The sequence below is a fragment of the Delphinapterus leucas genome, chromosome 16 (assembly GCF_059928025.1).
Source record: "Delphinapterus leucas isolate spDelLeu-1000000601 "Yukka" chromosome 16, BTC_Dleu_Yukka2, whole genome shotgun sequence".
Lineage (NCBI taxonomy): Eukaryota > Metazoa > Chordata > Mammalia > Artiodactyla > Monodontidae > Delphinapterus > Delphinapterus leucas.
Genome location: NC_143144.1, coordinates 28,404,157 through 28,420,520, shown reverse-complemented (window position 1 = coordinate 28,420,520; position 16,364 = coordinate 28,404,157). Strand labels below are relative to the sequence as shown.

At 38.4% G+C, this 16,364-nt stretch overlaps 1 protein-coding gene across 9 annotated transcripts in view; it reads right to left on the bottom strand.

Moving 5' to 3' along the window:
• Positions 1-16,364, bottom strand: part of VCL (vinculin) — a 98,556-nt gene that overhangs the window by 69,459 nt on the left and 12,733 nt on the right. The window contains exon 1 of one of the 9 annotated variants that reach the window (XM_089897725.1): positions 8,306-14,705. The exons of 5 other annotated variants lie outside the window; for them this stretch is intronic. The gene's annotated coding sequence lies outside the window, so the exon portion shown is untranslated. 3 more of the 9 variants (XM_089897729.1, XM_089897724.1, XM_089897727.1) reach the window with 3 other exon arrangements.

Here is a 16,364-nt window from a genome sequence, read left to right as displayed (position 1 = left end):
TTTTTTTTTTTTTTTGCGGTACGCGGGCCTCTCACTGTTGTGGCCTCTCCCGTCGCAGAGCACAGGCTCCAGATGCGCAGGCTCAGCGGCCATGGCTCACGGGCCCAGCCGCTCCGCGGCATGTGGGATCTTCCCGGACCGGGGCACGAACCCGTGTCCCCTGCATCGGCAGGCGGACTCTCAACCACTGCGCCACCAGGGAAGCCCAAGGGCTACTTATTTTAAAACTATTTTTAAGTATTTAAGTGATGTGAACTAAATCTGATTTATTATTCTAAGCTGCATTCATAACTGCAGCGATAGTATCCACAGTCACTTTGATCTTCAATACACTCAGCCTATAATTAGGTTACACACAATGAATGGTCCTGTTTTTAAGGCATAACACATAAAACGTGACTATGTAGAATGAATGCCATTTTTACCTGGAGAATTGATTTTTGGCAATGCTGTCCAACAGAACTTTCTGTTATGATGGAAATGTTCTATTTAATTTGTGCTATCCAATACAGTAGCCATTAGCCACTTGTGGCTACTAAGCACTTGAAATATGGCTAGTGCAACTGAAGAACTGAATTATTACTTTTATGTAATTTTAATTAATTTTAATCTTTTTTATTAACACTATTTTTTAAACAGCCATTTTAGGTTTACAGCAAAATTGAGAAGATACAGAGATTTCCCATATACTCCCTGACCCCATACCAATAGCCTCCCCCATTATCAATGCCCCCCACCAGAGTGGTACATTTGTTACAACTGATGAACCTACCATTGACACATCATAATCACTCCCAAATTCATAGTTTACATTACATTCCACTCTTGGTGTTGCACATTCTATGGGTTTGGACACATGTATAATGACAGGTATCCATGATCATGGTATGACACAGGGTTTTGCCCTAAAAATCCTGTGCTCTGCCTATTCATCCCTCCACCCCAAACCTCTGAAAACCACTGATCTTTTTACTGTCTCCATAGTTTTACCTTTTCCTGAACGTCATATAGTTAGAATCATACAATATATAGCCTTTTCAGGTTGTCTTCTTTCATTTAATTTGAATTTAAATTCCACACGTGCTACACTACTGGACAGCTCAGGTCTATGGGACTTGCACTGTCTCCTAAAACTGGTCTTCCTGCCTCCAAACTTCCTTCTTCTAATTCACTCTTCACATGGCTGCTAGATTAACCTTGATTTTTACCTTTGCTATGTGGTGTCTTCAGAGAAGAAGGGAGCTGGGCCTAGAGAGACAGCAGTTGCCACATGGAGGAGAGAGGGATCAGACAGCCCAAGCAAAAAGAAGAGCACAGTCCAAGCCTCAAATGTGTTTGAGCACACGGTTGACTAGACAAGAAAAACAGGCTGGTGTGCCTTCAGCAAAGGAAATGAGGCTAGAAAGGAAAGCTGGAGTCAGCCTGGGAAGGGCTTTGTGTGCCAAGGGAAGGCAGAGAGGATTATGTAACTTAACCTGCCCATTTATTCAAAGGCTGTCATCCTTTGTTCTAGATCTAGATCTTTTCAATTCAGTGTTCTATCGCTGTATCAAGTATCAAGTCAAGAACTTCCAAAGAAGCCAGTTTCTAAGGATATGCAGGACCAGAAAGGCATCTTCTAGCTGGCAAAACCTATTGAGGAGAGCTGGACCAGGAGATGACAGGAAATGCGCTTTCCTTAGCTCTCCCCACACTATCAAAACAAAAAGTTTCCACAGCAGCCATCTTTTCCAAATAAAAAGAGTAGAGCAATTCAGAAAGGGATTCACAAAATGCTCTTTGTTAACTAGCAGGAATCTTCACGGCTTGTGGAAAAACATTATTCCTGGAGGTCAACCTTAGTATGGGGAAGCATATGATTTCCTAGTACAGGCCACAACTTTGCAAACAAGCGGGAAGTGATCAACTTGACAAATGCTTCTCGAACCTGTGCAGCACCAGGTCATCAAAATTCTTGGCTAGTTAAGCCAAATGTTTTTGCTACATACATGTTAAGAGCACATGTATGGGAATTTGGTGACTTGATTTCTAGTTCCAGCTTAGCTAATAAACAGCTATGTAACCTCAAATAAATCATTTGATTACTCATTTATTTCTTCTATACTACATGATCTCATTGCAGGTCTTCTTACTCGTCTACTGTGTGTTGGCCAAACTCCCTTTTAGCTCTCTGATGAAGAAAACTTACTTTTAAATTTATATTTTCTACCTTAAGTCCTCATTTTCTACCTCAAATTCTTTTGAAGAACAAGGTATAAAACGATTAATAAATACAAAATTTAAAAGCTCTCACTTCCTACACATTTTATCTGTATGTTTTATGAGTATGAGATTAAACTAAAGTTGATGCCTGATTTTTTTAACCTTAAAATAAGTCTTATTCCCTCTGAAAAAAAGACCTATATGTTAAAGGGCTTAAAAAAAAAAAAAAACGCAGAGAAAAGAATGACAAATAGGTCTTAGTTATAGTCTTAAGTTCTCAGCAGCTTTTCCAGTCCAGCATTTAACAACAACCCTTTCAAAGTAATCTAACTTTACAGTAAATACATTTTATTGCTTCCAAACTTTATTCCATTGCTGAAACTCAGATTTGTTGGTTCTATTCACTGCTAAAATTATATCTTCTATTTTCTTCTTCAGAGAATTGCATCTAACTCCTGAGGCCCAATTCCATTCAATTCAATAAACAGGCAGTAAGTGCCAACTATGTGTCCGCTAGGTGGTGGGAAGAGAATGAGATAAGAAATAAAGCATCCTTAGACATACAACTGAAATAATGGTAGTGAATGAGTAAAAGGCCTGGGGGCATTTTTAGGGGGCTTTGCAGGAAGATGTTTCTTTTGAAGAGCTCTTACTTTGTTCTGTAGTTAATTTAAATATCTTTTGTTCACTACATGACTTTAGTTCAAAATTCTATGTGAGAGGCCTTTTGTCTTCTGCTGTTGTTATTACTCCTTTTATCACAATCTACTCGATTTGGTTCAGTAGTTCAGTAGAGACTTGGTTTCTTTCCAGCAAAAAAAAAAAAAAGCTTGGCTGGTTCAAGTCACTACCCAGACTAAAAAATATGTTAATGTAGGTGTCTCCCTTAGCTAGACCACGTATAAGAAAACAGGAAGACAAAACACAGCAGGGAGGACTTGTGTTAGCGATTTGTAGAGTATAAGTGGTAACTATAGAACATTATGTTAAAAAGGTGGCAGGGAGATGGTAATCAACAGAAGTTGCTAATGTATTTAGACAAGAAGATACAAATGATGAAAATGTAAGCCTAACTTAAAATTACAGTAGGCCAAGCCAAGCTATGAGATCAACTGACCGACCAACTGATTATGACCAGACAAGGGAGTGTGCATCCATCTGCCTATTAGTTTGGCTCAAATCAGTGTTTCTTATGGCATAAGTATCAATCTATTATACTGAACAGCCATTCTGATAGACAGCTGTGTCCAGTACCACATGTGGGTCATACAAGGAAAATAATAATGTATGTGACCCAACATCAGCAACACTTTTGGTTGTTTTCCTGCAGTGCTTGGTGATGGACTTGTGATCTATCCACCCCCTCACTGGTACCTTTTGTATCATTCACAGAGGACACACCAGAGCCAAGTGTTTAAAAAAGCCATATATACCAGAAAAACCAGGACTCTCTAAGCTATTCTGATTTCCAACTCACTCATTCATTTAATCAAACACTTATTGAGAACTTCCCATGTGGCAGGCACTATGTACAAAACTGTGTGTGATGGGAATACAAAAAATAAGTGAGACTCAGGCCTCGCCCGTCACAGACAGGACAAATGCTTAAATAAATCATTGTAACACAGGGTAATGCTCTAACAAGAGTTATATCCAAGTTTCACAGGGGAAAAGAAACTCTAGGAAGGCTGATAAGAGTTCTCCAGGAATAATGGGACTTGGGGAAAAAACGAGAGGTTTCCAATAGTGGAGAAGCATATGTGAAAGTATGGCCAGTTCAGGGAACACAAACCCACCTGGCTGGAACACAGGGTATTGGGTGGAGAAGAGGTATAGAGAATAGGAAGTTGAAGAAGCAGAAAGATGCCACATCAGGGAGGGCCCTGTGTGCAGCGTGCTTAGACTTTACTCTCTAAGCAGTGGGAAATTATTTCATGGTTCTAAGCAAAAGACATTCTTAGGTTTACATTTCAACAAGATAAACTCAGCAGCAAGAATGAAACAGAGGGAAGAAAACTAGGAATACAAGTTCACTTGTTAGTTCATTTATTCAATCAAATATTTATATAACACACCAGTGCTAAGTATTAAGACAGTGATGAAAAAAATACACATGGCCCCTGACTTCATGGAGCTTAGAGTCTTAGTGAAAGATGAACTAAAGCAGCAGCAGTATGGATGGATATGAGGGTAGATGTAAGAAATCCATTTACATGACACTCAGTCCACATAGAGGGTAATGGAGACACCCAGACTCCTGACGCAAGTGACTTGGTAATACATGCAATGGAGGAAGAAAGCCAGCTCTGAGAAAGAAACTAATCAGAAGGTATGGGATGTTCAGATGGAGATAAGGAAATGTTAGAGGAGGAATCATAGAGACGGTTCCTCCGTTTACTTGCCTGGGCTGAAGAATAGATTGCGGCTGGTGGAAGAACCAGCGGATGAAAAGAGCCGAGAAGGGAATGTCTGAGCGGGGCAGGGGGAATGGTAGAACTGTGTGTCATGAAAGCCAAAGGAATAGAGTTTCAAGAAAGTGAAAAACAGTGTCAACTGCTAGAGAGGTTTCTAGTACATTCACAGAGTTATACAACCATCACCACAATCAATTTTTGAACTCTTTCATCACCCCAAAAAGAAACTCATTAGCAGCCACCCCCTTCATTTATCCCCAGCCTTTCCCCACCTCCATCCAGCCTTAGGCAACCACTAATCTACTTTATCTCTATAGATTTGTCTATTCTAGATATTTGATGTAAATGAAATCATACAATATGTGGTCTTTAATGGTTTCTTTCATGTTGTAGCATGCATCAGTACTTCATTGCCTTTTACTGCCAAATAATATGCCATTGTATGGTTATGCTACATTTTGTTTATCATTCATCAGCTGATGGACATCTGGATTATTTCCACTTTTTAGCTATTTTGAATAATGCTACTATGAACATAAGTGTAAATGTTTTTGTGTAGACATATGTTTTCATTTCTCTTGAGCATATACCTAGATGTAGAATTGCTAGATCATATGGTAACTCTATGTTTAACCACTTGACAAATAGCTAGACTGTTTTCCAAAGAGGCTGTACCATTTAACATTCCCACAGGCAATGTACGAGGGTTCAAATTTCTCCACATCCTTGGCAATACTTGTTATTATCTGCCTTTCTTATTACTATAACGATTCTAGTGCAGTGGTGTCTCACTGTGGTTTTGATTTGCATGTTCCTAATGGCTAATCATGTTGAATATCTTTATATGCGCTTATTGACTATATGTATATCTTCTTTGGAAAAATGTCTATTTAAACCCTTAACTCAGGGGAATTCCCTGGAGGTCCAGTGGTCAGGACTCTGCGCTTTCACTGCCAAGGGAGGGGAACTAAGATCCCACAAGCCAAGCAGTGCAGCCAATAAATAAATAAACCATTTACTCATATTTTAATTAAGTGATGTGTCTTTTGCAAATACTTTCTCCCAGTCTGTGAGTTGTCTTTTTGTTTTCTTGATAGTGCCTTTTGCAACACAAAAGTTTTTAATTTTGATGAAGTTCAATTTATCTATTTTTTTCTTTTGTTGCTTGTGCTTTTGATACAATATCTTAGGTTTTGCCTAACCAAGGTCACGAAGATTTATTCCTTTGTTTTTTAAAAATTCTATAATTTTAGCTCTTACATTTAGGTCCATGATCTATTTGGTGTTAATTTTTGTGTATGGTGTAAGGAAAGGGCTATTATTTTGTTTAAATAGGAGAAAATTAAGCATGTTGATAGGGTGAAAGAAGGGAGGCAGGAAACAAGACCCTGATTATGAAGCAAGGTCTCTGAAGAGGCAGGGATAGAATGTGAAGAGTAGGTAGAGATCAGCCTTTACCAGAAAGAAAGCCACCTCTTCCTCAAGAGGCAAAGGGGGTAGTGGGAGAAATAAGTGGAGATACGGAGATAACTGTAACTGTAGAGTCTATGGGCTATATGCTCTTCTTAGGAATTTACAAGGCATATTAGTATATTTAAGGATCTAAGATAACCTTCAGACAAGAAATCAGTTTAATTTTGTTTAATCCATTATTTTCCAAATTCATTTGACCAAGAATTCTTTTCTAACAACTACTAACCTATGGCGGAATTAGAATTTGTAGGATATACTTAGGGAAATGGTGATCTAGGCCAGGAAAGCCACTCTTAGAAAATCCTTATCCAGCTCCTCTCTAAATATTTTCTAAAAGTACTCCTCTTGTGAGAACTATGAGAAAGACTGAGAAGTATTTATGTCAGGAATGACAAAATGAGAGTGTATGGGTCAAGTGCAACCCACAGACCTATTTTGTTTGACCTGCTCAGTGTTCTTTTTAAATGGGAAATTTCACATTGAAAGAAATAGAGATTTCCAGATTTTATTGACTATCAGGAAGATCTGGTAACACTAGGCCCTGTTTCCATATGGCAACAATAAGATGAAGATAGCAGTTTTCTTCAATCAGGGCCTGCATTTTTCAATTTACCACAGTCCCTACCACTCCCTGGTGCCCTATAACCCACCTGATTCACTCATTACCTATTTGACCCTGCAGGTATTTGAGTTTGTGCCACCTGATTTAGCAAAAAGATTCCGTTCTTAATTAGCACAGTACAGGAGGCAAGCTCTGCAATATCATGAGTGTCATGTAAAATTTTACTTATGCCTCAGCTATTTCACTAATAATGAAACATCCCACTCTCTCCCCAATATATAGCCACATCAAAAAAAAAAAAAGACTGGAAGGAATTACAACATGGAGAGTAGACCTTCAGATGATTTTTTATTTCCTTCTTAATCCTTCTCCAACTTTCCAGATTTTTTAAAAACTGAGTATGCAATGCCTTCATAATCAGAAAAATATATGCTAAATTTCTAAAATGTACTAACAATATTCTTGGTACGCAACAATCTATAAAGTGAGACACCACCAGTGCCTAAAAGCTTCAAATTTTGACCAACTGCCAAAAACTTAAATGTGCATCAATAAGAACACAATTAAATGGGTTAAAGAGCAGGTGAACTACATGGGTGGCAAGTTCTAATGTCAAGCAAGCTCATTTGATGCAACATACTTTCCTTACAACTAGTGTTAAGCTGCCTTGGCAGCAGCTGCTTTTTCTAACACAACAGGAGATTGAGTGTATCAATTAAGGCTAGATTAATGTTAGCAGAGAAGCCCTGCTCACCAGATCCCTATTTATGAAGATACTGTGGGCAGGCTTCCAATTTGCAAATACTTTATTCTCTCTCTCAACTCAGGATTCTTCTGTAGACACAACCACAAACACCTGTGCTCTGGGTGGCCACCAATTTAACAAGCAAGCAAATCATCAGCACAGGAAACTTCTCCCCATCACCCACTTTCTCCCACAATCAACTCAGAAAGATCTTCCATTCTTTTCATTATTTCTTCAGCATACCTATAAACTAATCCTCTATGGCTCTATTAAGGTGACTAGCTGGGCTCCCAAAGGCCATTAAACAAAAATCATGGATTAAAAACTTAAAAAAAAAAAAAGAAAGCTAAATATTGCTAAGAGAAATTAGGTCAACTCTACCATCTGTCCTGTCTCATACATGATTATAAGGAAACAATGCATACGAATGTGTTTGTACACTATTAAGGTGTTATCAAATGCAGGATGTCTCTGTGCTATATAAATGTTTAGTCCCTTAAGTATCCCAGAGGCCCCATCAGCATCAAAACAGTCTGTTATCTTCCTCACTGCCCTCTAACCAAATCTGCTTTTCTCAAACATTCCACAGAACTTAAAATACACTATTTTTCTTGTTTTTCTACTTTAATAGCTAGACGCACTTTCTTTTAGCAAATGCATTTTTTTCTTAACAGATTTAGTTCACAAATGTGAAGGATTTCAATTACATTGCAGCTTTTGCAGATAAGCCTGGGTATATAACATATCGTTTGTAACACTGTCCCTATGGAAAAATAACTCCAAACTAATTTGTCAATGAATTTTGAAACATCGCCCATTTTTATGTCTGGAAAACTGAGACGGAGGGCCCATCCTGGAAGGTAACATAGAGTGGTGGGAAAAGAACTGGGGCTTTCGAATGAATCTTACCTTGCTCTGTTATTACTAGTTCTGTGTCCTGGGGCAAGCAACAATCTCTTTAAGCTTCAGTCTCCTTATCAGTAAAATGGAAAAAGTAAAATGTCTCTCATGGCTAAGGGATATAGTAATACACATGTAAATCACCTAATACATACGCATCTTCCAGGGCCTGAAAGATAACAGTGCTAAATAAACATTAGTCGTGTTTTCTTTCCCTCGGCCATTGCGGTACTCATTTGTGACTTCCATTTTATCCTTTAAAAGAAAAAAAAATTTTTTTAATTGGGCACATGCTATAAGTCAGGAGCCCCCTTATTACCTCATTAAATCCTTTTAACAACTCTATGAGGGAGGTACCACTACTATCTCATTTTACAGATGAAGAACAGAGGCACAGAGAGGTTAATTGATTTGCCTAAAATCACTCAGATAGTGGTGTTGACTTCAGCATACCCATGCTCTAATCCTAAGCCATTACACTGTTTTTCAAAAATGAGGAAAACAAATTTAATGATGGCTAAAGTTTTCTGCTGTAATACTGCATGATTTTACAATTCTTTGGAACTTTCAGATGGCAGGAAGGATAAGAAAACTTCAAGCTCACAACCAGGCAAATATAAAAACTTCAAGCTCACAATGGGCAAATATAAACCATCAAGATGCAGTTTAAACTACTGATGTCCAATTGTTTGATTTTCCTTCCCAGAAGCTGGAAGGTTTCCACAACAACATGGGTCAGGCTCACTAGGGGTTCAGCTGCTTAAGCTCCTTAACTGTTATTTGCTTAGAGATGATCAACTTAGTCAACCTGGCTGCAATTAGCTTTCAAAATTGAACCAGGACTAACAATGCAAGCTTTTTTTTTTTAATAGGTGTGGTCAAAACTTGAAATAGTAACCCAATGGCAAAAGTAAGTATTGTTACTACTGTTGGGAACCATCCTGCTTGTTAATTGGAGATTATTCAGAGTCACTTTTGCAGTATAGTAATTGAATTTGGCTCTAGGCTATAATAGACACTCTGACCCATTAAATTAGGGCCATAAGTAAAATTACTCCATTTCTTAGCCCAAGCTACAAACACACTTCTTACAAGCAGCCAGAACTGGAAATTCAATATTTTGTAATATCAATGTGTCAAATGGTTAAGGCTGCCAATTATAATGCTCATAGGAAAAACTCCTGTTTTACGGTACCTAGAAAATACCCAAAGTTTTACCTTTAGGCTTTTCTTCTTAATGTTTTTACTTTTTCTTCTCAACAACTACAAATATAATTTAGTGTGACTACATATGCGCTGAACACAGACTTAATTCTAAACATGCTTAAAAGTGAAATAAGAGAACAGCTACAGCACATCCAGACCAAACTGGCTAAGATGTACAGACAGAAAAAAGCTATCAACCATCCCCAGCAATACTAGTCATGTTTGTGCCTTTTGCAGATTGCATTTCATCACCATTCTTCTATAACATTAACAAATTAGACATACCCTCTGTCTAACCAACAGAAAGACTTTTACAGGAATATTAAAAGTTGATTTCCTTTTGTTTCACTTGCTTCCTAATACAAACTATCAATGATGCAGCCTAGATGTTCAACAGTTGCCACAGACAACTAAACCTTTAGTAAGTTCTGGCTCTACCATCTTAGATAACTTACTCCCAGTTGGGCAAAAGGAAGAAACAGAATTAGAACTGAGAGAATTACAGCATAATAAGAGTCCATTCATCATTTTTTTATTTGGGGGGGTGGCTTTGTTTTGTTGTTGTTATTGTTTTAAGGAAAGTAAAGACAATGGTGGCAATGCACCTAAACACTAAATTACATTCCTTTTATCTTCAGTTCTTACTAAATATCAAGTTCACTCCTAATGGTTCATCACAGAACAATACAAGTATATATTTAGTTCATAGATGGAAAGCATCCCAAACTGAGAGTTTATATGGAAGGTATAACAGCAGAGAATCCCTGGAGATTGACAGAGAATGTGGAAGGATTTCATTGTTGAATTTGTGTGAATTCCTACCTTAGCAGGTAGTTTCTATAAGCCTAGCAATCAACAAATATACTAAAGGCTTAAATAATCATCACAAAATTAGGTAATCCTCCTTAGGACAAATCCAAGTTCTCTCTCCAGGGTGTATATACTTCATCAATTGCTAGGTGGACATGGTGTAAGTAAACTCCCTACGAATTCTTCTATACAGCTGATCCCATCAAAAAATATTACTCAGTGGTGTTATAGTCTTTCTCTTTCTTTTTTAATAGAAGAGAAGTAAACCAGAGATCTTGAAGGTGTCTCTGGTATCCTTACATTTTTAGATTGGTTCATTCTTTAAATTATGTCCTAAGAATTCTGTGTGTAAGGCAATGTGCAGGTGATACTTCCTCAGGTGACATAAAGATGCACAGTTGGGAAGTTTATGGCCTGGAATAGCATCAGAACTACATAAATGACTCTGGTGAGTGCTAACGGGGAGATAGAACTTAGCACTACGGGGGGGCATGTGGACAGAGAGCTCAACCAGTTGCTGAGATAAGGGCAGTTTTCAGTATTTGAGCTGAGCCTTAAGGCATAGATAAAATTTCTGGAGGGAAGAAGGCATCTTAGATGGAAGGAAATGCAACATGTACATAGAGGCAGAGATGAGACAACCTGGAGTTTGTTCATGAAAGAGCCAGCAGTCCTACTGGGCTAGTACAGGCTTCATGGGAAGGGCAATATGGTGGAGTAGGACCAGCAATGAATTCTGATTTTGGCTTTTCCACTGCCAAAGGTACCTGCCTTAGACATACTGTTGATTACATCTGAGAATACATTTTCTCATTTTTAAAACGAGAGACTTGGATCAGAAGATCTCTGAGATCTTATTTCCAACTTTATAACTCTATGACTCTAGGTTGAGGGTTGGCAATTTTTTCCATAAAGGGCCAGAGAGTAAATATTTTAGGCTTTGTGGGTCATATGGTCTCTGCCACAACTTCTCAACACTACTGTAGTGTGAAAGTCACAGAAAATATGTAAATGAATGGGCATGGCTGTGTTCCAATACAACTTTATTTATGGATATTAAAAATTTAATTTTATATAATTTCATGTGCAGCAAAACATTATTCTTCTCTTGACTTTTTTCAAATACTTGAAAATGTAAACACTATTCTTAGCTCCTGGGCAGTACAAAATTTGGCCCACAGGCTATAGGCTGGTTTCTCCACTCCACAGAGAAATAAGAACAGAAAGGGCTAGCGTGTGATAGCCCTCAAGAGCTAGAATAAGATAGACAATATTGTACTATAATTATACAATGTGATAAATATCACAACAGCAATCATATTGCAATACATAAATGTATCAAAGAAATATTGTATACCTTAAATTTTAACAATATTATAGCAAGATTCAATTTTTAAAAAGAGCTAGAAAAAGGAATTTAATTTAGAAAACAATGGGAGGAGGTGCCAATTTCTGGGAAGAAAATGTTGAGATCAGAGTTGTATTAGAAGCTTTATGTGGCAATAATGGATGGGAATGAGAGATTAGTAGATAACTATCAAGAACTGAAAATATTAAAGCCTAATCTAGGCTGGTAGCTTTGAGAAAGGAGAAAAAAAAAGATATGGAAGAATCAACAAAATACTACTTGAAAAAAAGATGAGGAAAAAGTTTATTTCACGAACGTAATAAAAGAGGTCAATTTCCAGACAAGAAGGGGGGAAAATATGATTTTTTTTTTTTTGCAGTACGCGGGCCTTTCACTGTTGTGGCCTCTCCCGTTGCGGAGCACAGGCTCCGGACGCGCAGGCTCAGCGGCCATGGCCCACGGGCCCAGCCGCTCCGCGGCATGTGGGATCTTCCCGGACCGGGGCACGAACCCGTGTCCCCTGCATCGGCAGGCGGACTCTCAACCACTGCGCCACCAGGGAAGCCCGAAAAGATGATTTTTGCACTGCCATTCCTCAGCCTTCAGTAGAGTATATGACTGCAGCAGACTGAGGAATTTGCCTTTTTGTGGAAGCTTTCAAACAAACAGCCTACGTTGGAATTTCCAGTTCCAAGATAAGAGTTCTTGGGTATATATCAGGTAAAATGTAGCCTTCATGTTTTGGTTTTAGAGATGCAATAGAGATGGCAGTTTTAGAGATGATGTTTATTTATTTATGGCTCCTTTCACTCCAGAGAATTTTCAGCAGCCTTCACAAATTAGGAAAGAGTATTCATCCAGTGTACCTAGATATATCATTGCCTTGAGAATTTTAAAATCACCCTGCTGACTGTGACTCAGAATTTATATCTATCTTTCCTTGTTCTGACAGAGGAAAAAATTGCACTGCTGCAAATACAACCAATTCAACATTCAAGTATCTATCAAGTGTGAGTAATCCAACTCGATGGAAGCACTACATGCTTTCTAGAACTCACATTTGGAAGCTGAGTGGGGCTGGAGGAAGAAGGGGTGCAAACAGACATGAACATAGTAGCTCTAACTCATGGTAGAGTTTGATAGGAAACATAGTCAAGCCTCATGGAAACACAGCAAAAGGAGACATTAATTTCAACTAAGCAGCCTGGACAGAGCTTCATAGAGAAAGTGACATCAACACTAGGCCCATTTTAACATGAGAGGAAGAATAATTCCAGGCAGTGAGAATAGTGCAAATAATAACAATAAAAAGACGTGGGAAAACACTGGACTTATTTTTTTACCTCAAAAGTGGTACATGTTTATTGTTAGGAGACAAACATGAATTATGGTAAGAAAAACAAAAAATTTTAACCTGAAACCCCACCACTCAATCCCACCACATTTTAGTATATGCTCTTTCACATATAAAATAATACAAAATGGGATCATTCTAAACATATCCGCCTCCTGTTTTTTGCATAACATCTTAGCATGGATATCTTTCCATGCCAGCTCAGAATATACATTGGAACGATTAAAAACCACTGGCATACCTGAGTTCAAGGGTAAGTATAGCCTTCCCTTACAGACCTTCCTTTGAGCTCCCAATTTCAATTTGATCTTTTCTTTGTCTTTTTCCAAGATTTTTCTTGCGTCCACATGAGAACAAAAAGGTATGGGTATAACTTGTGTCAATAAAATCGTTGTTGACTTCTTTTAAATTTGATAAGGACTCTAGGTTTTCTGTCCTGCATTTCAAAGTGATCTCATTTGTATAATTAAAATACTTAAGCTCTGGTCCTGCCACTTACTAGCTCAAGGCTCTATGAGCCTTAGTTACCCCACCTGTAAAATGGGAGTAATAACCACATAGTATAAATAAAATAATTGAGGATAAATAAAATAATTTGTTTTACTGATGTATTTTTGACATTGAGAATACTATGACTCCAAATGTAAATTAAGTAATAAAGAGGCTGTCTCTAGAATTTGGCCCCTCTTTATCTGCCTTCTTCCCACTGCTTGAGGCAACCTTTACCATCTTAGATGGATGGTTCTCCAGCTCCTGTGTCTCACTTGCCAATCTATCTCCTGGCCACTACCAGGGATATCTTACCAAAACCCAAAGCTATCCACGTTATACCTCAGCTTAAAATCCCTCCATTGCCTGACATCCAGTGCTTAGAATGTTCCCCTTCTAGAAATTATCTTATAAATGTACTTGCACATGCATAAAATGACATATCTATGTCATTCATTGCCACACTGTCTGAATTAATAAAATATCATAAGTAACGTAAGGTCCTTCCACAAGGGTCTAGTTAAATAAATTGTTACAACCACCAATGGATTATATTATGTAACTATCAAAAGAAGAGAAAGCTTGTATATAATAAGCTACAAGGATATATTGTAATACAGCACAGGGAATATAGCCAATATTTTATAATAACTATAAATGGACTCTAACCTTTAAAAATTGTGAATCACTCTATTGTACACCTATAACATAATATTGTATGTCAACTATACTTCAATTTTTAATAAAAGAAGATGGGACTTCCCTGGTGGTCCAGTGGTTAGAACTCTGCACTTCCACTGCAGGGGACTCAGGTTTGATCCCTGGTCAGGGAACTAAGATCCCACATGCCATGCAGCACAGCCAAAAATTAAAAATAAATAAATATAAAATAAAATAAAAAAGAAGAGAAAGCTCTATACAAACTGATAAGAAATGTTCTCCCAAATATGTTAAGGGAAAAAAAATCAAGGAACACGACAGTATAACAGGTCATCTTTTGTATAAAAGAGGAATAGGGTTTCCCTGGTGGCGCAGTGGTTGACAGTCCGCCTGCTGATGCAAGGGACGCGGGTTCGTGCCCCGGTCCGGGAGGATCCCACATGCCGCGGAGCGGCTGGGCCCGTGAGCCACGGCCGCTGAGCCTGCGCATCCGGAGCCTGTGCTCCGCAACGGGAGAGGCCACAACAGTGAGAGGCCTGCGTACCGCAAAAAAAAAAAAAAAAAAAAAAAAAGAGGAATATATATTGCCTAAATATGCATAACTATCTCTAGAAACACACCCAAGACATTTGGTTTCCTTTGTCCATTAGTTTCCTATGAGGAGGGAAAACAGGTGGCTGGAGTTCAAGGGTGGGAGGGAGACTATTCACTATATACCTTGCTGTACCTTTTAAATTTTGAACCAGATAAATTTTTCACTATTCAAAAACTGAAGGTTTTGTTTGTTTGTTTAGTGATTAATATGGCATGTAAGTCCCTTTACAAACTAGCACAATCTACCTTAATAGTGTCATCACTAAAGCTTCCCCACTCCCTACTGTACATTCACACCCTTCTATCATTTCATTCTCTCTGCTCAGAAGGCTTTCCAGTTTTTCTCTGGCTGGCAAACTCCCTCATACTTCAAACACTGCCTCTCTAAGACAGAATGAACTCCCCCTCCTATCTTCCCAACTTATTCTTCAAAAGGGCCTTTGGACTTTGATTACACATTTGCTCCCTGGCATTAGAAGCTGGGTTCACAGTCCTCCATGAGTCCATCAGAAGCTTATATCCCTTCAGGGACAGAGTCCAGACCTCAGGAGGCATTAAAAGTATGATGAAATGGCAGCATTACTCACCTTAGCCAAAAGCTGGGAGCAACCCAAGTGTCTATCAACAGATGAATGGATAAGCAAAATGTGATATACACATACAATGGAATATTATTCAGCCTTAAAAAGGAAGGAAATTCTCACACATGCTACAACATGGATGAAATCTGAAGACATTATGCTAAGTGAAACATGCCACTCACAAAAGAACAATACTGTATGATTCTACTTATATAAGGTACCTAGAGAAGTCAAATTAATAGGGATGGAGAATGGAATAGCAGTTGCCAAGGACCCAAACGAGGGAGAAATAGGGAGTTAGGGTTTAATGCGTACAGAGTTTCAAATGGAGAAAATACAAGGTTCTTGAGATGGTGGTGATGGCTATACAAAAACGTGAATATACTTAATGCCACAGAACTGTATACTTAAAAAAAGTTAATACAGTAAATTTTATGTTACATATATTTTACTGCAATAAAAAACTTTAAAAAATGAAAGAATCAGCAACTTCTACAATCTCAAGACAGTAATGTTATCCTGGCATTTCATCAGATTTTAAAAGTGCCTTTCTAGGGACTTCCCTGGTGGTGCAGTGGTTAAGAATCCGCCTGCCAATGCAGGGAACACAGGTTCGAGCCCTGGTCCAGGAAGATCCCACATGCCGCAGAGCAGCTAAGCCTGTGCACCACAACTACTGAGCCTGCGCTCTAGAACCTGCGAGCCACAACTATTGAGCCCGCGTGCCACAACTACTGAAGCCTGTGCGCCTAGAGCCTGTGCTCTGCAACAAGAGAAGCCACCGAATGAGAAGCCCACACACCGCAACGAAGAGTAGCCCCCGCTTGCCGCAACTAGAGAAAGCCCATGCGCGGCAATGAAGACCCAATGCAGCCAAAAATAAATAAATAAGTTTACTAAAAAAAAAAAAGTGCCTTTCTACTTTCATCCTAGTATTAAGCTCTTGTAGTTCCTTACACTCCAAGATGTTTTTCATTAAATAAGAAAAAAAAAGAGAGAATAAAAAGCAATCTTTTTTTTAAAAGA